Below are 22,157 nucleotides of genomic sequence, written 5' to 3' on the forward strand. Positions count from 1 at the left end.
CCAATAATGGGACTCGAATTATAATACAAATGGCAGGAACTCTTTGCACTGTGCATCTCTGTGCTGCAAAGAAGAAATGCACCCTGCAAAGAAAGCTACAAATTGGCGGGAAAATAATTCAGTGGTGCCAAAGCACACACAAAACAAAAATCACACCCTTGGGTTGTGACAGTCAGCACTGAATAAATTCATGGTATGGGGAGGGGGCAGTATAATAACAACAGAAAATGTCATATTTTTGTCAACACGTTATCTTATGTTTGTTTATTAAGGTGAAGACAGACATGGCAGGCAGGAGAGCGGCATGGCCACTGAAAGAGGTAACAAGAAAATGGCTACTGCCAGTAACCTCCTATGGAAATGGTGCTCAGAATAAAACGGAATACATGGATCATACAGCATGTGGACCACTTACCATGCAGTTGATTATCTACCTTTCACAATGCCCTGGGAAATCTTCCAGATTGGCAGCACTATTCTGCTCAGCACCCAAATGGGTAAGGAGGAACTGTGCTGTATTGAGCAAAAAAACTTTTTGGGGGTAGGAAAAAAGCAGAATGAAGTCTGCAGTGTCTGTCTTGGGGTATGGCTTGCTTCCCATTCTGCCTAAGGGTCTCAGACCACTGATTCTTTTACTTAGCTGTGTATTCCTTGTTATGCTTACCCTATAAATCCATACCCATTCTGTAGTGAGAAGCATGCTGAGAGCAAAAAATAGGAAGTCTTCTTACTATTCAGTCTTCATGTGTATGGAACTCCTTATGCTTCCTTCCTCCCTTGTGCCCTGCTTCCTGTGTTGCTAAGCATGCTGCTTCTCCTCTGCAAACCACTTCTCAAAAACCAGTTTCACACAGACTTTGTTTCCTCTCTAGTGATGACTTCAGAAGCTCCCTCTTGCCTGAACAGTAGGGCTGTGTGAAGCTTTAGTCATTGATTCAATTTGGTGGAGATTCGGCTTGATTCGGTGGCTGAATCTGCAAATCTGAATCAAATTAGGAGACCCATTAATCTCTCTGAATCAAATTGGAAGCCTCTGATTTGATTTGGAGAGATTCAAAGATTTGGCCATACACACAGCTTTAGATGTTTTTTCTATGTACCTTGAGGTACCAGGCGTAGCTTGTGAAGGCTGAGATGGTGGGGCAGATGGAGCATCCCCCGGGGCAGTGTGGGGGGGGGGGCAGTGGGAGGGGAGGTCCCCTGTGCACTCAGCAGCAGACCCAGAAGTGGAACAGAAGTACTTCTGGTCCACTTCCAGGTCTGCCGCAGAGCATGCGGGGGATCCCCGCACTCCCTGGCTTGGCGACTGGTGCCTCTTAGGTTTCGGGGGGGCACCTGGGGTTCTCCCACATCTGATCGCTGAGCTGAGGTGGTGCAGGGGGCGGGTCCCCCACACACTTGGAGGCAGACCCAAAAGTAGACCGGAAGTACTTCTGTTGCGCTTTCAGGTCTGCTGCCAAGTGTGCGGGGGACTGCCCCGCCCCCCCCCCATGGGATGCTCCATCTGCTCCATCATTTCGGCATTCATGAGCCACACCTGGTACTTCAAGGTACATAGAAAAAACATATAAAGCTGTGCCTATGGCCGAACCACTGATTCTCTGAATCAGAATCGAATCTTCAGATTCAGCCAAATCGAATTGGGACAATGAACTGAATCAGCGAATCACATCACTGTCCCCTGAATTGGGTTGAATCTGAATCAGATACTGCCTGCTTTGCACATCCCTACTGAACAGGTGTTTTATGCGTTGTCTCTGTCTATGCTAGACAAATGCTAGCAGGAAGACACTCTGTGTTATGGTAGAGCCTGGGGCCCCGCTCATGGTTCAGAGCCTTGTCATGCTGGGCCCCAAGGAACTGACAGTTTCAGTTACATTTTGCAAACAATCATGTCAAAGTATAGTGCTCTCACACTAATGAAATAACTTCAGGTCTTAAATGTTCACTGATGAACCTTGTGGTTACATTTCAGGTTATTTTGTTACTTTTCCTCCAGTACAGTGTACACAAAGACCAAGAGTTTAAGAATACCTAGAAGATTTGGATATGTAGTTTCCACATATTTTAATGGGAATCAAACATTCAAATTGCATTGGTAGTTGAGAAAACTTTAGCCACCAGTGTTTTATAAATAAATTATACACACAGTCACATGCACAGAGTATATTAAGTATCCTGATTTTATGCAGCATTAATTTGATGCTAAAAGGCGTTTTGGGGTCATATTCTGCCTTCATGTCCCATATACCTCCAGAACTTCAGTGGCAGTTTCAATTGCTGTAAAATTAGAGTGCAGTCCATAAAGGTTTTTATACCAGGTCCTTAATACTAGCAATCAGAAAGCAAAATTATACGGTCCTGATGGGTAGATTCTTTATTAAATAAACAACTGTGGGTGTGTCTATACATCTCCCTATGGTCACATTACTGCACCATGCTTTAGTCCTTCCAAAAAGAAATACTGAAAGGATGTACAAAAGGAAGTACTAAAGCACGGCACAGTAACTGCCCGTACTGTGCCATGCACACAGCGTATGGTTAGTTTTAGCCACGACTTGGTTGTAGCAGCACACTAAAACAGGGGAGCATGCTAAATACAGCAAAGTAGCTGCTGATAATGTGTAGACTTATGTGATTGCTACGTCGTCATAGCGTGTTGTGTGGCAACCGCTATGACAATGTAGGGTGACATGTAGATGCACCCTGTGAGTACTTGTTTACAACTTGATTGTATGAAGTCAAGTTTTATGCACTAAAGAGGGCCTGTGTAATTCTGGACACTTCACTTAGAGGAAAATAAGAGATCTCTGAGTAGCAGCTTCAGGGTAACACTTTCTGATGTGTTAGTTAAACACAACAGTTTTAGAATCAGATCCTTGCTCAGTGAAAAGCAGCTTATAATTGTATACTTTTAAGTACACACTAGAAATGTAGCTGTGGTTTTTAATACTTGCTCATTAGTCTTTGTTGTTGCTAGAACCAGATGAAAAGGGTAAAAATACACAAATACTAAAATCTGAATATTTTACAAATGTTATTTGTAACAGGTGAGAAAAAGGAAATAGAAATCATTGTTATATTAATTTAGTGTTGTTACTGTTTGCAAACATTTAAAAATAAAAGTAGCATTACAGGTGGAATATAATGGAAGAGAGCATATAAATGTGTTAGAAAGATGCAGAGTGGTAGGTGATATGGTTTGGTCACTTTTGGTTTCTGAACAAGCATGTTTGAGGAAAATGTACTAAAAATTTTAATATTCTTATATTCTATATTATTTCCTTGTGGTTATGATATATTTGTCTGAGAACATCAGTGTTATGCTACTAGTATTATGGACTGTACCAATACATTTGTTGGCAAACAAGAAGAATTCCAGGAGGTGATCAGCATATTTCCAGGTAATTTACTGTTCTGAAGGCATTTTAATGGATTTTTCAGTAGAAATATGAAATGATCTGTTAACCATGCATACTTTTCAAAATGCAAAATAGATTTTGAAGCAAGGTAGACATTGTCATGTTATGAGAAATCTGCTTCTTATCTCTGTACAGATTTGAAAATGAGTTAAAAAATACAGTAAAGGACAGGGAAGAATGTGTTGGCAACTTTTCTTTGATCCATGTCTTAAGGGTAGAATTGATTGACACTGTGCATCTATTCCTGGCCTAGGTTGCTGAAAGGATATTTGCATAAATGAAATGCCAGCTGTCATGTCATCAACTGTCACCTCCTGATCTTCTTCCTTTCCAGCTCCCATATCTTACAGAACAGGTGTACAAGTTGCTAAAATAGCCCAACGTGTAATAATGGCATCTTAGAAAGAAACAGTAATTGCTAGGTCTAGTGCACATTGCATGGAATGGGTGACGAGCATTGATTAAGCCTTGATGCACTTGCACTATTAGGTAACAATGACCATATGCATTGATATTAATGGAAAAATAAAAGTCTGCAAGGAAAGGCCTATTGTATGTGCCAGGAGATTCTTGGGACTTGTGCATTTAGTAGAGGCCTCCTCTAGCAAAACCTGCCTCCTCATCCTCAGCTGGTATCCACTTCTAAACTCCTGTATTCCAAATGCATATTCAGTTCTGCTAGTGATATTTTGACCCAGCAGAGAATTCTCCACAAGGCAGTCCTTGTAGAGAAAGAGCATGTCCAGAGGCGACCTGAACAGGGTGCGGGGCCCAGGGCAAATCAGCCCATGCAGGGCCCTGCCCCCAGTCAGATCCCTTGGTCCCCAGACCTGAAGAAGCTGCCACTGGTGGCAGTGTGTGGAGGGGGGGAGTAGCTAGTGGCTGGACGCGGAGCTGCCACTCCGCCCAGCTCCACGCCACCATGGGGCCCCTCAAAGCAGGGGGCCAATTCGCTCCCCCACCCCCGTTAGGGACAGCCCTGAGTACATCTTGTGTTCAACAAATAATTTTGGAAAACATCCCACATTGTACATGTAATCCTCAGATTTACGCTTCAGAGGACAAGGCTGAATGGGAATTCAATGAAGGTTATGTTAACTGTTGAGTCCTTTTTTTTGCCTTTTATGTAGAAACTAAGGCAATATCCATAGAGAAATTCTCCAGTATTTTTCTGGCATAGACAACAGGATGTTGTGTGTGGTTTTACTTGTGCCACAGCTGGATTATTTTGCTAGACAGCCCAAGAGAGAGAGACGGTTTGTCCAGTCCATAAGTAGTATTATATAATAATAATAATAATAATAATAATAATAATGTGATTCCTTATTGTGTTAGATACCATATAATTAACCCCTGTACGAGAGTTAAGTCCCACCCCAAATGTTTACAGTCTAAAACCACAGTGCGAAGAAGGGTTGGGAGAAGATACAGGGGTGTAGTAATTAGCCCAGGTCACACAGCAGGTCAATGTGAGAGTCAAGAATAGAACCTAGAGCTCAAAGGTATTTACTATCCAGTTAGGGGAGTAAGTACCAGATGAGGTTGCCAGTTAACCCAAGACCAGCACTGTAAGTGCAGGTGGGAAGAAGGAACTTAATGGGCATGTAGATTCTGGTCTAAATCAACTCTGTGTCACTTACCAGATATTATAACATTTCCTGATTTTTACAAGCAACAACTGTATGATGAAATTGGAAAAGAAAGTATTTTGTGGATAAAGGGCAGTAGTTACACAAAGCCTGGTATTATAGCTCCAACACATCTTTAATGCTTAGAAGCTTAACTGTTCACCAACAATCAGTCAATGGCAAAAGGCCAACAAAGCACTCAGAATTGCTGCATGTTTGTCAGTGCCTTGGAGACTATAGCTTTTGTATTAATGGAGTTAAGCAGCTATTTAAGACCTGATTCATAAAAGCTTTATGTGCTGCTGAACTCCAATGGGATATTTTAGCAGTTTTCTGAAAGTGAATATCTTACTCTGCTTCTTGACTTGGGCATAAACAGACAAATTGTACTGTGTTAAAAAGGGGAATGTTCTATGATTCACCACATACAAATTACTTTCGTAGAACCATAGAAAATTAGGGTTGGAAGGCACCTTAGGAGGTCATCTAGTACAACCCCCTGCTCAAGGCAGGACCATCCCCAACTATATCATCCCAACCAAGGCTTTGTCTAGCTGTGTCTTAAAAACCTTCAAGGATGGAGATTCCACCATTTTTCTGTGTAACCTGTTCCAGTGCTTTACTATCCTTCTAGTGGGAGAGTTTTTCCTAATATCCAATCAAAACTCCATTTGCTGTAACTTTAGATCATTACTCCTTGTTCTGTCATCTGCCACTGCTTGGAACAGTCTAGCTCCACCCTCTTTGGAGTCCCCCTTCAGGTAGTTGAATGTTTCTATTAAATCCCCTCTCAGTATTTTCTTCTCCAGACTAAATAAGCCCACCTTCTTCCACCTCTCCTCATAAGCCATGTGCTCCAACCCCGTAACCATTTTCATTGCCCTTTGGATTTTCTCCAGCTTGTCCACATCCCTTCTGTAGTGGGGACCCAAAATGGGACACAGTACTCCAGATATGGCCTCACCAGTGCTGAATAGATGTGTAGAATCACTTCTTTTGATGTGCTGGCAATGCTCCTACTAATGCAGCCCAGTATGCTATTAGCAGTCTTCACAACAAGGGCACACTATTGACTCATATTCAGCTTATTGTCCACTGTAACCCTCAAGTCCTTTTCTGCAGATCTGCTGCTTAGCCAGTGGGTCTCCAGTCTTTACTAGTGCCAGGGGTGACTGGTGCCTCTTGAGTCTGGGGGGGGGGGGGAGGCACAATTTGTGGGTGGGCCTGGGGGCAGGCCAAAAGCCCCATATCCACTCCTATACTGCTGTGCTGTGCTGTGCTGTGGATTAGTGCCCCCCCCCCCCCTCCAAAAAAAAAAAAAATGCTGCTGGCCTGCATGGCAAAAAACAAACTGCCCTGTCCTGAGTGGTGCCAAGTTGGGAGCCAATCTTGGGGGGCGTATGCCCCCCTGTATTGCCCCTTCCAGTCACCTGTGACTAGTGCATGGGATTATTCTATCCTAAGTAAAGGACTTTGCATTTGTCCTTATTGAACCTCATGAGCTTTCTTTTGGTCCAGTCCTCCGTTCTGTCAAAATCTCTCTGAATCCTAGCTCTAGCCACCAGTGTATCTACTAATGCCCCCAGCTTGGTGTAATCCTCATTCTTGCTGAGGGTGCACTCCATCTCATCTTCCAGATAATTGATGAAAATATTGAACAAAATTGGCCCCATGACCAACCCCTAGGGCACTGCACTTGATACCAGCTGCCAACTAGACACTGAGCCATTGATTACTACCCTTGGATCCTGCTGATCGAGCATTTTCTATCCACCTTACAGTCCATTCATCAAAGCTACTTTCTTAATTTGCTTGCAAGAATGATATGGGAGACCATATCAAAAGCCTTACTAAAGTTAAGGTATATCATTTTTACTGCTCTCTCCACATCCATAGAACCAGTCATCTCATCATAGAAGGCAATTGGGTTGATCAGGCATGATTTGCCCTTGATGAATCTATTCTGACTGTTCCTAATCGCCTTCTCTTCCTCCAAGTGCTTAGAAATGGATTCCTTGAGGACCTGCTCCACAGACTTTTCTAAGGAATGAGGGTGAGCATGACAGGTCTATAGTTCCATGCATCCTCCTTTTTTCCTTCCTTTAAGATGGGCACTTTATTTTCCCTTTTGCAATAATTGCCAAGAGTTGTCAAAATAATGACCAGCGGCTCTGCAATCACATCAGCCAACTCACTCAGTATACTTATTCTATGGTAACTCTTTTGTATGTCTGTTCCTAAGATCCAGAAAATGGAAACTTAACTAGGGCAGCTTTTTCCTTAATGAACTTGGGGTAATCTGTCCTGATTTACATTTTATTTTCTGTAGCATAGAACCTGACACACATAAGAGTTTGCAGAGAATAGCTGACATATGGAAAGTTCTCTCCCTCTACTACCTACTTTGGTATGTTTGTGTATTTATACCCTCAAAGGAATAAAATGCCACATCTTTAACTACTATTAAATGTTATTGCCATTGTATTTGGTGGTGCTTGCCATCCCAGTCTGGAGCACTGAAATAAACTTTGGATTGTGAAGAGAATTATCTTCATGGATAGAAAATTGCTCTATTAAAGAGGACATAGTGCATACGTATAAAAATTGCAGAGGTGAGATGTTGAACTGTGAAAATATTTCTTGGGTAAGTGATGCAAAAAACATGTTAATTAATGACATTTAATTTCGTTGAAGAAATCTAATCTTCATAATAATTTATTTCTGGAAACAAATACTAACGAAAACAGTTTGGTAGAATACAGAGGGGAGATGGTAGGATGTGAGCCAAATTCAGAATTGGCAGAGATGAATGCAATTCCATTGACTTCTTGAGGGTAGTAATCACCTATGTCAGGTGTGAATTAGGTCCCAAACTACATAAAGGACAAACATGACCTTTTACAGTTTTCTTACCAGACTTGTCAGAGACTTTCATTCTCTTCTCTAGTCAACTCAGGAACTGTGCAAAACATTGATAATAAAGCCCAAAGTCTTGACTTAGGTATAATATTTTTAAACATTTTCCAAATAATAAGTATTTAAAAAGAAGCAAAGCAGTGTACTTGTGTATTACAATTAGACTGATTTTTTTTTTTTTCTGTTCCGTCAGTAACTAGAGAGGATGTTATGCAGCAACTATTAAAGTTGAATGCTTTTCATTCTGGAGACCTAGATAATTTGCACCAGAGTATTATTAAGAAAAATGGCTGTGTAGCTTTCTGATCCAGGAAGGTTAATTTTTAATTCATCATTTTAAAACTCAGAAGATGGGAGAAAAGCTCATGCACTGCCAGTGTTTTAAAAGGTAAAGAAGATTATATGGGTAACTGTGGGCTGGTTAGCCTGACAATGATCCAGGAAAGACTGATATGGAATTTAGTCCATAAAGATTTAAAGACTGTGAGCCAATAAAGGATTCCAAGTAAATAAATCAACATGGTTTGATTGAAAAAAGTTCTTGTCAAACTTGTTACCAAAGTTCATTCATGAAAGTTACAACATAATACTCTTAGAATGTAGGGCATCTAACTTTGTGCTATGTGACATCCAATTAAAAATTAATAGCAGTGTACAAAATCAATGGATTCTTATTATGGATTAAAAACTGGTTAACTGATATATAGCAAAGTGTAACTTAAAATTGGGAGTTACTATGCAATGGTGGTGTTCTTAATGAATTACTATATATGACCCAATGCTGTTCATTATTTTTAACCAATGATTTGGAGGATAATAAAAAGTATTTAATGACAAGAGTTAAAATTTACACCTCCTGCCCCCAAGGTGGTGTGTTTAAATAATAATGAAGATTGGTCAGTTATTTAGACTAATGCATATCATGCATTACAAGTGCTTACAAGTATATTACTAGTTTTAGGGTCCAATTTTGTGAAGTACTAAATGGCCTCAATTTTGCCCTTGACTGTTGACTTCAATAGTATCATATGATTTATTGTGCTTTGTTGTTGCTTCCCTCCATCTATGTTCAAAACATGGGGGCTGCCCCTCTATATCATCAATTAGAGGTTCTTAGTATTTTCAAGGCCCTTAAGCTATAAACCTTGCCAGGGCTGCTGGGTTGTCTGATTAGCAATACATTTAATTAGAGTTTAACATTTTATTCTATTTTTATTTTATTTCATTTTATTTATGTAGTAGGTAACCATTGATCCTCTGGATCAGGGTGTACATATAATAGGTCTAGTCAGATACCTGATGAATCCATTTGTGGCTGACAAGCCCAATTCAAGAGTGACACAGCTTTTTACAAGTTTCACAGATCCATGTGCTCTCTAAGTTGGAGTCCAAATTTATAGCATGCTTCATTCTTCTTACTCACTTTACTTCCATCCTCTGGATCATACCGGTTTCATGTTGAGCTTCACTCAGTACCAGCTGTTCCCTCCAGATCGGATGGGATTCTTTGTACTCCTCCCAGCTTTCTACACTGATAGTTTCATAGTAGCTAGGGTCAGGAGGGACCCGAACAGATCATCTAGCCTGACCCCCTGCCACCGGCAGGAATGAATGCTGGGTTCACAAGACCCCAGACAGGTGATCATCCAACCTGATGTTGAACTACTTCATATAATTTTTGCACACATTATAGTACCGCCATACAGGGTGACCCCACTTTCTAGAGCTGTCTCATGTCTCACTGTACAACATATTCTTGGCGATAGGGTCTCCCGTTCTCCTGACATGGCTGATCCATGTAGGTTTCTGGGAAATTAAAATATGTCCTTCCCTGACCATTACTCACTGACTAGTACTGGTTTTGGATCAGGCCCTTGAAGCTTTTCTTCTACAATATGCTTTGGACACTATAGTAAGTCAGATCTGTATCCAGTAGAAGAAGAGTCATTTTGGGATTTCATAACATACACCTAAAACATGTAAAAGACAATTTGTCATTTCAGCTTACAACCCTCTGTAGGCAAAACATCTTTTTTGGTTCATTGACTGGAAAGAGTCTTCATTCTTGCTAGTTCAGCAACATATATTGTTTAAGTCTAAGTCACAGTCTGGTGGGAATAAAACATTGTTGGTTTTATGTTACAGTTTCTTGTCTTTGAGTATAATTGCAATTATATCTTGTGGTTATAACAAATACTCTGAATGTACTATGAGGAAGTAGGAGGGAAGGGAAAACCTGCTGCATTGCAGTCCGGAGCCTGTTCCCAACTCCACTTATAATTTACTTACAATGAGTTCTGCAAAGTATTCATAAAACAGCAGCGTGTCTCATTTACTAACACAACAGGGTTGCATGTAATTAGAAGTGTTTTAAAATGGACTTTTCCCCCCATAGATCAATTGTTCTTGCTATAAGTGCTGGTAAAACAACAAATACAGTTTTTCATTGTAAAGTAGACTGTACAACATGTCTGACTCCTTTTCTGGAAAAAGGCACATTGGAACTCAATGGGAGAGCCCCAGGGATTCGGTGCTATTTTAGGTTCTCTGGCTCTCATCAGATCAGATGGTTCTGGAAATAAATTCTCTTCCCCACAGCTTAGCTGCTAGCAATAATCATAGCTCCACGGAGATCATGGATCTATGCTGATACATTGATGCTCCTAAATGATTTTCATCTCGCACCCCTTACTTAGATCTAATACTATCAGCTTCAGCGGAGTGCTTCCACTCAGGAGCTTGAAGAGGAAACCAAAATGAATATTCCTATAAATTCTCATTTTGGAAACATCAAAACATGTGCCTCTGAACAAAGCATGCTCTGTAGGATCTCTGTCTGTCTGTCTGTCTGTCTTCCCAGGGGGTTAATGAGGAGCTGGGGAAGTCCTTGTGTCCTACCACCAAATGGCATGGGTGAAATTGATGAGACTCTTGTCAGATTAAAGTGAAACTCCTGTCAGTTTTGCTCTACTTAGTGGTGGCAAGAAATGAAATTAAAAAGAATTATTCAGCCCACAGCCTCCAGGGTTCCCTGCCTCATGTCAACTTCCCTAGTGGGCTGCTGGGGAACCTGAGGCCTGGGAAGCCCTGACCTCTCAACCTGGGTGGAGTAGTTGGGAAGGCAGGAGCTTGAAGGCCCAGTTTCCTTTTGAGGGAGATTTTTAATCAAAAGATGAATAAAATTCTACTGGTAGCGGCACTGGGCAGTGTCATGGTGAGTATTTTAGTCTGTAAGAGATGTTTTATGGCATATCAGACTATACATTATAGTACCTTCCTGCAATTCTAGGGTCTTTTTTTGCACTTTTTGTCTCCAATGCTCCTCTCTGTGTTTCCATACTTTTTCTTTATTTTTTCCATTCTGCTGCTAGTAATTCTTTTTCCCATGTTGCTATTGAGATCCTCACTGATTCTGTTTTCCTATCTATGTTTGACCTCTCTTCCGTTGTGGTTACCCTTTCCTGATCAATGCTGCCCATTAAGATGATCAATTTGATTGCTACTTGTCCAGAAGCTACTTCCTTTTACCAAAGACTTCCTCTTTCTTACCCCACATTGAGACCTACCAAATATGGTGCCAGTAAATTTCCTCTCCACCACCACTCGGTAAGCATTTATTTATGAAATCTGAAGTTTTAGGGCTTTGGCACAGGTTACTTGTATAATGTCAGAAATATGTGGAATGTTGTGATGTTTTAAAATGATGACATCTTTGGAGCAGTTTTGGGTGAAGGTTTTATGTTGTTTCAGACCAACATGACTGTGACTTGCCACTAGAGGGCTGGCAAGCAGGGGAGAGGACATGAGCCAGGACTCTTCTATTCCACCCCTGTGGTGGGAGAGTGGGGGTGGCATGTAGCTTGAAGGCAGAGAAACCACACAGGGTCTGTGGCTTTCCTTCTCCATAGTTAAGAGCAGCCCAGCCAGAACAGAGGGTGGGAGGGAAGAAATCTTGAAAAACTGTTTGAAGAGAGGTAGGGGTGGGGTGGGGACTAAAGTAAAAGGAGTGAAATAAATGCATTTAAAAACAATAAAAGACTAAACTCCTTATATGTGTTTCAGGGAATTGGTATTGGGATGGGGGGTGCTGGGTCTAGTGGCAGCAGGGGTCATGCTGGCTGGGATGAGGGAGATGCCTTGGACTTGGGGGGGGGGGGGGAAGAATAGCTAGGGTACAAGGCTGAGAACCTACATGCTCCCTGCAATGCACAGAGTATGCATCAGGGCATAAATGACAACTAGCATGCTTGCTGCATGACACAGAGCACATACCAGGGCAGAAATCGGAAACAGAGGGTTTGTGGGGCACAATGAAGTGGCCAGCCGGCAGGGGTTGGGGGATTGGCTGGTTCTGCAATCAGATGCCAAGAATGCTGTTCTTATCATGGAAGCATGGGGAGACCAGTAGAGATTTTGAGTTTTGGAAGAGGTAGAGTGGCTGGGACCTATGTATCCTGGGATGCTGGAGGAAAAAAAGTAAGACATTTTATTTCCCCAGAGGATCGATACAATACCCTAGAATTACCTGGGCAAAACTAATTGAAAATAAACCCAAGCTGTAGTGGCGTATCTCTGAAAGATTTAGGGGGTGCTTATGGCAGTTTAAGCACTCTTAATTAATGACTGCTCTCATTTTCTATAACTTTATGATGTTAAGGTAACATGTGCCAGGGTCCTTAGTTCTAGAAACAGAGTCAAACTGGGTTTCACCCAACCCAGAGTTTGAAGATCTGGAAGTTCAGTTCAGTTCATTGTAGAGATTGGAGAGCTTTGAAAATCAGGTCACATTCAATTTAAAGCAGGTTCAGAGTTAGGCAGTATTTGAAGCTATAGCATTTTTTTGTGGGGGCATCGTTAGTTCTGCGAATTTCAAATGCAGAGTTTGAGAGAGCAAGAAATATTAAAGATTATTCTGTGGCATTTATTTATAATTATTTTTATTTATTACATTTATTTATAATGTAAAACTCACAGAAGTCAATAACAGCATGAAGGAACTTTCTGTTAACTTCACTGAGGTTTGAATTTAGTCCTGAATGCCTGTAAAAGTGCTTAAGTGGTCATTATATTGCATTTAGATAATTATGTCTCTTTTTCTCCTCTCACATTGTTAGTTTTTTTTTTCACATAGTGTTATTTTTAATGCAATTTTCCTCTTTATCTGCCGTTTCCCTGCAAGTAGCCTAAATGTTAAATGGGACCAAGATTTATGTATGGTATAAGGCTGTACATAATATCAACAGAAATGTGCATGAGCACCATAAGCCTCAGCTTATTAAAAGAAAACAGGCCAATACTACAGGTTGCTTTTTGCACTTCTGTCAGCATCTCCCTTTGCAGTGGATTTGCTTTCTTCTCCATCCTTTGCAAATGTTTACTGAACTTTTATATATTTTCTGGATGTATCTCAGAGAAAAAAGATGCACAGAAAGACAAAAGGGGCAGTCTAAATCCCGTATACACAGTAGAGTGCAAGGATCAGGTCTTCAACTGGTATAAATCAGCAGCATTCCATTATGTCAGTGAGGTCCTTCTGGTTGACATCAATTGAAGTTCTGTCCCACTAAGTTTAAAAGAGGAAATGACAGTTTAATTCATATGGAACAAGGCTACTGAGGCAAGTCCATTCTGTCTTTCCTCTTTTGCATGACTCTGTGATGTTCCATAGAACACTTACTATGACCTCAGTTTCTGCTGGTGAGTTACTGGAACAGATTCATAGACAGACTCCCAAATAAGACTCCAAACTCTTCAGCAATGCATATGATGCTTTCCAGGAAGTGGTATGGAAAGCTGGAATCGAGTAAGTCAAGGGGCGGGGAGATCATGGGTTTGTAGTCCCCCAGGAGGGGTTGATGAGTCCGAAAGGGGGTTTCATAGTTGGTAGGGTCGGAAGGAACCTAAGGAGATCATCTAGTCCGACCCCCTGCCGTGGGCAGGAAAGGATGCTGGGGTCAAATGACCCCAGCTAGGTGGCTGTCTAGCCTCCTTTTGAAGACCCCCAGAACAGGGGCAAGCACCACTTCCCTTGGAAGTTGGTTCCAGCTCCTAGCTGCCCTGACAGTGAAGTGGTGCCTCCTGATGTCTAGCCTGAGAGGGTTGGTAGCAGGCCGGTGCAAAGTGGCAAGTATTCACTTTGGATTCGGATTTGGCCAATTCGAAGGGACAGTCATTCAATTCAGAGATATGAATCACTGCCCCAATTTGATATTGCTGGATTAGATCCTAAGGTTTGGGACCGCTTTGGAGATTTGGCCATAGACTAAACAGGCAGCAGCTGTCCTTACCACGCTGGACACAGCTGCTTCCAGCTGGTAAGTCTGTTGTGGTGGGTGGAGTGTGGAGGGAGGGATTGGGGCTGGGACAAGCTTCCTAGCTGGGGTGGGGGGTGCAGGACTCGGGGAGGTGTGGGATGTGGGCGTGGCAGTGCTTGGAGCAGGGGCTATGCCCTGCTGATGCTTGCCCAGTCAGGGCGGGAGGTGGGGTGGGGTGGGATGTAGGTGTGGTTTGCTCCAGGATGGAAGGATGCAATCAGCAGCAGCAGGGCATAGCCCCCACCCCCAGCGGTGCCATGCCCACATCCTGTGCGGCCCCCCCCCCCTTGCTGGGCAAGTGACAGCAGTGCCCACCCCCCTGTGCAGGTTGGGCAAGTGGCGGGAGTGCTCATCCCTCTGCAGTGGCTGGGCATATGGTGGCAGTGCCCACCCCCTATGCTGGCTGGGCAAGCGGTGGCAGTACCTGCCCCCCACGCTTGCTGGGGAAGTGACAGCAGCACCTGCCTCCCTGTACCAGCTGGGCAAGTGGTGGCAGGGCAGAGCCCTCAGTCCCAGTGCTGTCGTGTCTGCTTCAGCTCTGGGAGTGGGGGCTCTGCCCTGCCACCGCTTGTCCAGCTGGTGTGGTGGAGCACGGGGGAGTGTGCAGGAATGGAAGCTGCTGCCACTTGCCCATCCAGCATGGGTGGGGGGGCACAGGATGTAGGCATAGCACTGCTGGGAATCAGTACTATGCCCTACTGCTTGCTTCCTTCCTCCCAGAGCGAGCTGTGTCCGCATAGCATCCCTCCCATCCTGGCTGAGTAAGTGGCAGCAAGGCATAGCCTCCACTCCGAGCACTGCTGCACATGCATCCTGCCCCCCTACCTGAGTCCTGTGCCCCCCACCCCAGATGGGGAGCTTGCCCCAATCCCTCCCTCCCCCATGCCCTTTCCCTCCCCCCTCCACCCACCACAACAGACTTCCCAGCTGGAGGCAGCTGTGTCCAGCGTGGCGAGGACTGCTGCCTGTTTAGTTTATGGCTGGATCTCTGAATCAGCTGAATCTTTTCTGAATCAATTCAGAGGCTCCTGATTCAACTCAGAGCTTTTAATTGGTTTCCTGATTTGATTTGGATTCAGAGATTTGGTCTCTGAATTGGGCTGAAGCTCCTCTGAACTGAATCAGCTACTGAAGCTTTGCACAGCCTTAGTTGGTAGGTCTAGTCCAGGGGTGTGCAGGTCAGGGGACTACAAGTAGCCTGTGCAAGGTTTGGGTTGTAAAAATAGTGCAGCCTTGTGGTTGTGGAGAATGGCTACGCTTTCACAGACTTGCAGCAATACAGGCAATGCATGGAAGCACACCTTGGTTAGGGACAGACATTACATATAAACTGGTTTAAGTGATCAGAAACTGGTTTAAACCTGTAACCATGCCATCTGTAACAGAACAGATGTTCAGTGCACATAAACCATTTTGAAAATGGCCAAAACTGGTTTGAGATAAACCTGGTTGAATGTAGTATCAGACTTAACTGATTTGGGTCAAGCTGGTTTATGCAATGTCTGTCCCAGACCCCTTGCTAATTTAAGATTAACCAGAGTTCCCCAGCATCCCAGCATTCTCTTGAGTTGGGTGAGACTCTCTGCTCCACAGCAGAGCTGGCTCCTCCCCTCTGCATGTGCCTGGCTTCTCCATGCTAAACGGGTATTATTGCCCCCCCCCCCGCCCCTCTGCTTTACACAGACACCTCAGCATTAGCTAGCAGACCACATGCTGGCTACAGTCCGTGCTGTGGGAGAGAGGAAGGCAGGCAGGCTTTTTGGAGCTAATCAACAGGTAGCTTAATGTCCTTCCTTGGAAATGCTGTTTGAGAAGAGCTGTTTGCTCCCCTCCCTACCCCTCACCACACTCTGCTAAGCATCAATTCCCCCCTCCCCTCTGCCTTGCTGAGAGGTGTCTGTGTATTTGCTGGGTCTGTGCTGAATCAACAAATAGCTGGTAACATTCCTCTGTTTTCTTAATGGAGAAATAAGCACTGAGATAAGGGTGATAAACACTGTTATCACCTCCCCCCTCCCCTGGGCTTGCTTGCCTGTCAGTTTGCTACAGACACTATACAGAAGCAGGGAGGGAGAGTCTCAGTATCATCAACAGATGCATGCACTGCACACACCCCTTGCCTCAGAGTGCTAGCCCTGGGTTGCAGGCTGGCAGCACCCCCACCTCTTGAGCAGCAAGTGGGAAAAAGTCTTGGACTGCAGACAGGGTGGGGGTTCACCTCCCCCCCACGAATGAGAGACCTGCTGGGGCCTGGCCGTGCCCCCCTCAGTTTAGCTCTGTGGGAGGCCTGCTCTAGCACCCCCCGGCTTCCAGCCTGAGCCACTGCAGGGATGTGCCTGAATTTCCTCAGTCCAGAGGGATTCTCTGTATGGCTGGAAACTGGTTCAGCCTAGCCAGGTTAGACTACCCTGCAAAGGTTGAATCAATTCAGGCTTTTTGAATGTCTGTCCTTAGCCCTTAGGACTTACAAGACCTGGGTTCCTGTCTTTGCTGCTGGCCTATAAAGAAGTTAAATCAACTTGTCTTACTATTGCTCATTTTTTCTCATCTGTAAAATGAGATTAAAGTTAATGATTTTCTTTGTAAGAAGGATTTGAAATCTATGGATCACAATGCAAAACATTTAACTACATGCACATGTCTACCTTTGTTTAGCAAAGTGCATAAGTATATGCTTAAAACCAAAGGGACTGAGGTGCTTGGTGGCAATACTGAAAACAATAGATTTAAGGAAGTGTTTATATGTTTTGTTAAATAGAACTGCTGAATTCATGCCTAAGTGAACACAACAAAAGGCATTTTCTGTAGTAACTGAGAGGTAGTAACAGAGCCAGAATTCACGAGGAAGAGCTTTGCTTTTAAACTCAGCTGAATTTTTTTTTTTATAAAATGTGTATTTCCTAGAGACATGTTTTATTAGACAGGTTTACTTAGACAAAGTAACAGGCAATAAAGAGAATGGAAGTTTAATTTCTCCTTTGCTAGGGCAGTGATTTTGTTAAGTTTTTTTAATTTCTTTTCCTTAACTGTTTTCATTATAACTCCAAGACTGTCTGCCCTTTGGGCCTATAGCCAGACTCCTAACATCATCTGAACACTGTCTTGTTGCAGTTTAATGCTTTCAGCCTAAGAAGTCACTGGCAGGTCAGAATCTTCTGGGCTCAATTACAGTGTGAAATGTACAACTGAAAAGGTGAGAGAGATGCTTAAATGGGAACAGCTTTTTTGACCTTTTTATGGTATTTTCTTCAGATGTTCAAATTTTCCAACATTAAAGTGAGAGATATTTTCCTTCCTTGTGTTATCATTTCTTCTCCAATAAATAAATAATGTTTTGTCAACCAATCCCTAGAAAGGAAGGGTTAGGCATTGATCTATCATCCCAGTTCTAAACTTCAGGCTCAGTTGTACAATACCAGAATAGTGCAGAAGTTAAGCAGACCTGTGCACTTATGATAACATGTTGCAGCATTAAGAAAGCCTAGGTGGACTAGGTGTTACTCACTATTTTGTGCTTGTGGGAAATTACAAATAAGATTGGTAATTCACCAAACTTTCTTACACTCGATATAACCTACTTAAAGTCTGTTTTCAAGGGATTTTGCTCTTCAAAGAGCCTCAGCCTCAGTCCCTTTTGGTTTTAAGCCTCAGGTCACAAATAATTTCAAATGGAACAGTCAGAAGACTGGATCATGATTGAGTAGTGTAACTTGTGGTGGGTGGGGAGAAGAGTCAGTGAGCACCAATCTCGGGCACCGATTTAGTGGGGGTGCAGAATGGGAGTCTGGCCCTTCGTCCTCCTCCCCCCTCCACCTGCTAACACACAAACTTCTGCAGGGTTTGCCCAGGAGATAAAACCTGCTAGTTACGTTTTTGTCATGGCTTTCTTCTCTTCATTGGCTTGCTTGGCAGCAGGAAAGGGGGCAGGCTGGTGGTGGGTATAAAGTCTGGGAAGGATTATGGATCTATTTAAGCTAAAGCTAAGTGCCCCAAGGTAGTGAAGCAGGTCTGTCTGTGGCAAGTTGATTTCCAAGCTGTTATGCTAGGTCATTTTTATTAGCTTTTGTTTCAGCCACATCTTCTGCTAAGCTTTGGCCAGGAACTGTTTGTTGTAGGAGAGCAAAATCAATGGAGTGTTTACCCGGTGCAGGCAGCTGTAATACATACAAACGATATAACAGTGTAATAAATAATTAAGGCAGTCTTTATTCTCGCAGGTCCGTGTTCTCAGAGCTTTGCAGCTCTGATTGTTTTGTTAAGTTTTATGAGATTTTTTTTGCTGCTTTTGCAGGCAACATTGAAGAGAAAATAGATTACTGATGTGCAACTTCTCATGCTAACATTTAGTAGTGAATGTATGACAATCTGGATCCATCTTTTAATGACTAGCATGTCCCTCCTATTTCTACAGTCCACCAAAGACATAAGAAAATGCTAAAGTTAATTATGACATAAACAGGGACTTACAAGTATATTCTTCATGTCCCATGTAAGTTAAAATTGAAAGTAAATATGTTTTTCATTGCTTTGGTGTTTGAGGGATTTGCTACAGTGCTTGATAGAAGTACCTCACTAACAATTCCATTACTGAGAAAACTGGAATATTCACTCTTATTGCTTTTTCCCTTCTGTTATTTATTTATTCTTCATTAGTTTTTCTTCATCTTGTGAATATAAGATATGAATTATTTGTTTGACAGGGTATGATAGAAATAAACTTAAACTTACTGTGGTGCGTGGTAGAATTCTTGCGGTTTTTATTAGTTTGGCTTATTCCCTACTACAGGCACATGGCAATAAAAAAGGTACTTTGCCATAACAAATGCTGCTAATTCTCATAAAACAATTTTGATATGGAAAATCCAGGTCAGAGTATAATTTTTGAGGGTTGTCTTAAGTTCATTCTTCCTTGCTGGTGCAGCAGTGTAAGCAGCAGCATGGCGGCAGGTTGGGGGTGTGGGGACAGATGGCAGGGGAGTTAAGTGGCCAGATCTCTGTTCCTTGTCATTTATCCACCTACCACTTGCCCCCTCTCCAATTCCTGCACATCTTATGTCTGTCCCTTTGGTGCCTGTCCCCCCTGCCATCTGTCCCCCCACTGCCCCCCTCCTATCTGTCCCTACAGTGCCTGCCTCCCCACTACTTCTTCCCCCCCCTCCCACCTTCCTCTAGTGCCTGAACCCCCTGATACCTGCATTCTCCACTTGTTCCTCTTCCTGCTGGCCCCTACTTTCTGCTGGTTCCCTCCTACTGCCTGCTTCTGGTGCCCGTCCACCTCCTGCCACCACTTACTTTCCCCTTGCAGCTCCAGCTACAGTTGCCAACTCTCTCCAAAGCAATTCCAGGAGATTCTGAAGCTATTCTGGGAGATTTGCCCTGCGGGATGGGGAGGCAGCCCTGCCCCCGGTGCACCCTGATAATGCAGCGCATGCTCCTGGATTGCTTTCAATGGTCACTGGGAGATGGATGCTGATTCCAGTAGACTCCCAGCCAATATGGGAGGGTTGGCAACCCTAGTTCCAGATCCTGTTGGGCTTCCTCTGCAGCTGGGGACAGGGAGCACAGACAATGTGCTGTCTCTGGCCCCCAGGCCAGTCACACAGCAACTGTTCTAGCAGCAGCAGCTTCAGCCCTGCCCCTGGAGTTGGGGCCACAACTTCAGCTGCTGCTTTGTGCCTTGGCTAGGGCTGGAGGCAGCACATGCCCCATGGTCTCTGCCCACAGTCAGAGCAGGGCCCCAGCAGGAGCTGGCACTGCAAAAGAAGGTAAGTGGTGGTGGGGAACAAAAGCCATTAGGGAGCAGATGGTGCCAGAGATGGTGGCGGGGTTTGATACTTGCTGTGGCTTCAAGCCGAACCCTAGATTCCAGGTTGAAATCATAGTTGAACCCATGGGTGACTAGTGTTTCCTGATCCTGGGGGGGACCCGTAGCCAATTGCTGATTGGGGGGGGGGGGGGTGTCCACCTGCAGCCAGTCACAAACCCAGAAGTGCCACCAGTGCTTCCCTTGGTGCCCTGCATTCTCAGGGAGGGCACGTACCCCCCATGTCCCCTCCTACACATCACCAGTCACAAACCCAGAAGTGCCACCAGTGCTTCTTTTGTTGCCCCACATCCTCGGGGTGGGGCACATGCCCCCACTATGCATCATCTATGGTCAAACCCCTGAGCCCTTGCCCCTGCCTCTCGCTTGTACTTGCATCCAAGATGAGGAACCCTCCTCATGGTGGAAGAAAACCTCATCTTAGATTCAGGTAAATGTATCTTTAAAATTTTGACGAACTTGCCCAAATGCTGAATGTGCGGTCTTTGCTGTCTTTCAATGAGAAGACAGGGTAGATTTGTATCTTATAGATCAGAGGTTCCTAAACTTTTTCTTATTGCGTACCCTCTTCCAGATTTACCAGCTGCCTGTATACCTCCACCACATTACATTTTATATTTTAACTCCTTAAATGCAATTATTATTATTATAATGAAAATTAAATCTGCCATTACACAATTTCTCCCTTGTACCCTCCAGAGATGTCTTGTGTACCCTGAGGGGTAAATGTACTACAGTTTGGGAAACCCCTCTTATAGACTAATTTATATATATAAATCTCACAAGCACTCGTGAGCTAGAGCTTACAGAAGGATTGGGGCTGTAATAATGTTGGATTGTTCTGTGTTAACCAGGTACACCAAGAGCAAGAAAAACATCATGCCATCTGTGTTGTGCTTTGATAATTAATACTCCTCTTGAATAGGGTTGGGCAACTGTGCTCTGTGCATTTATTATCTTGAGGCTTCTTCAAATCTTGAACTATCACCTAAGGTTGTTCCAAGGCTTTTACAACTTGTACCAGGCTTGTATAACTCAGGGTAATCTATTTTTTAAGTCATACTGCTAACTGAAAATAGCAATGCTAATCGTCCACAAGAAGCTAGCTTAATTTTCAATTTAGTGATCTAGAATATGACTTCAGTGATTATCACAGCATGAATGATGCATGCCCCCCACAGTTGGGGGGCGGGGGGGCATGGTGGCAGCTCCCACAGATGCCGCCGGTGCTGTCAGCAACGGGGGAGGTGGGGGGGAGCGCCGACCAGGGGTCAGCGACCACCTGCAGACCAGCAGCAGCCAGTGGGGATTGCGTACCACCTACAGATACCACTGGCAGTGTTGGCGGTGGGGTAGTGAGCGGCACCTTTTTGTAAGCAGTGCACTGCCACACTCAGGGGGTGCACTTGCACCCGCATACACCACCTATGTGTCACCTCGATTAACAATGCAGTTCCTAGTGTATTGCGGAGATACCATGGTGGGCTTTAAAATGGGGTACTTCGCGTACCAGGAACAGTCTAACAATGGCAGCATGGAGCTCTGCAAAGGCTAATTTACTTTGGTGACTACCTCCACCTACGTAGAGCTACTGTGTCCTTGCACCTGGGCAGCTGGGACACAGCAAAGGTTTGCTCCAGCCAGGCTTCTGTGGCCAGGCAGTGTGGAGTTCCTTCTGCTGCAGCAAAGACAGGAAGGGGCAGGAGGCACATGCCATTCCAATGCCCACTTTTAAGTTGGTGCCTAAGGCTGGTGCCCCTTTCACTCTTCCTAGTTATGGTACTGCACATTGGACAGTTACCTATTATTGCTTCAAGGTAGTGGAGTTAGCAGTATAGCTAAAGGTCTGCACTTCAGGGCTGAAGGTCCTGGATTCAAACTATCAACCTGTATTTGGGTTACTCATAGCCTCCTAGGGCCTCTCAGGCTTCCTTCTTTTCTTTTTTCCCTCTGGAATTATACATAGAACAGTGTATTTTGGTTTCTTAGGAATGGAACAGTCCCATTTTTCTAAGTATGAGTCATTGCTGATGTTATTTGATGGCAACACTTT

The sequence above is a fragment of the Alligator mississippiensis genome, chromosome 13 (assembly GCF_030867095.1).
Source record: "Alligator mississippiensis isolate rAllMis1 chromosome 13, rAllMis1, whole genome shotgun sequence".
Lineage (NCBI taxonomy): Eukaryota > Metazoa > Chordata > Crocodylia > Alligatoridae > Alligator > Alligator mississippiensis.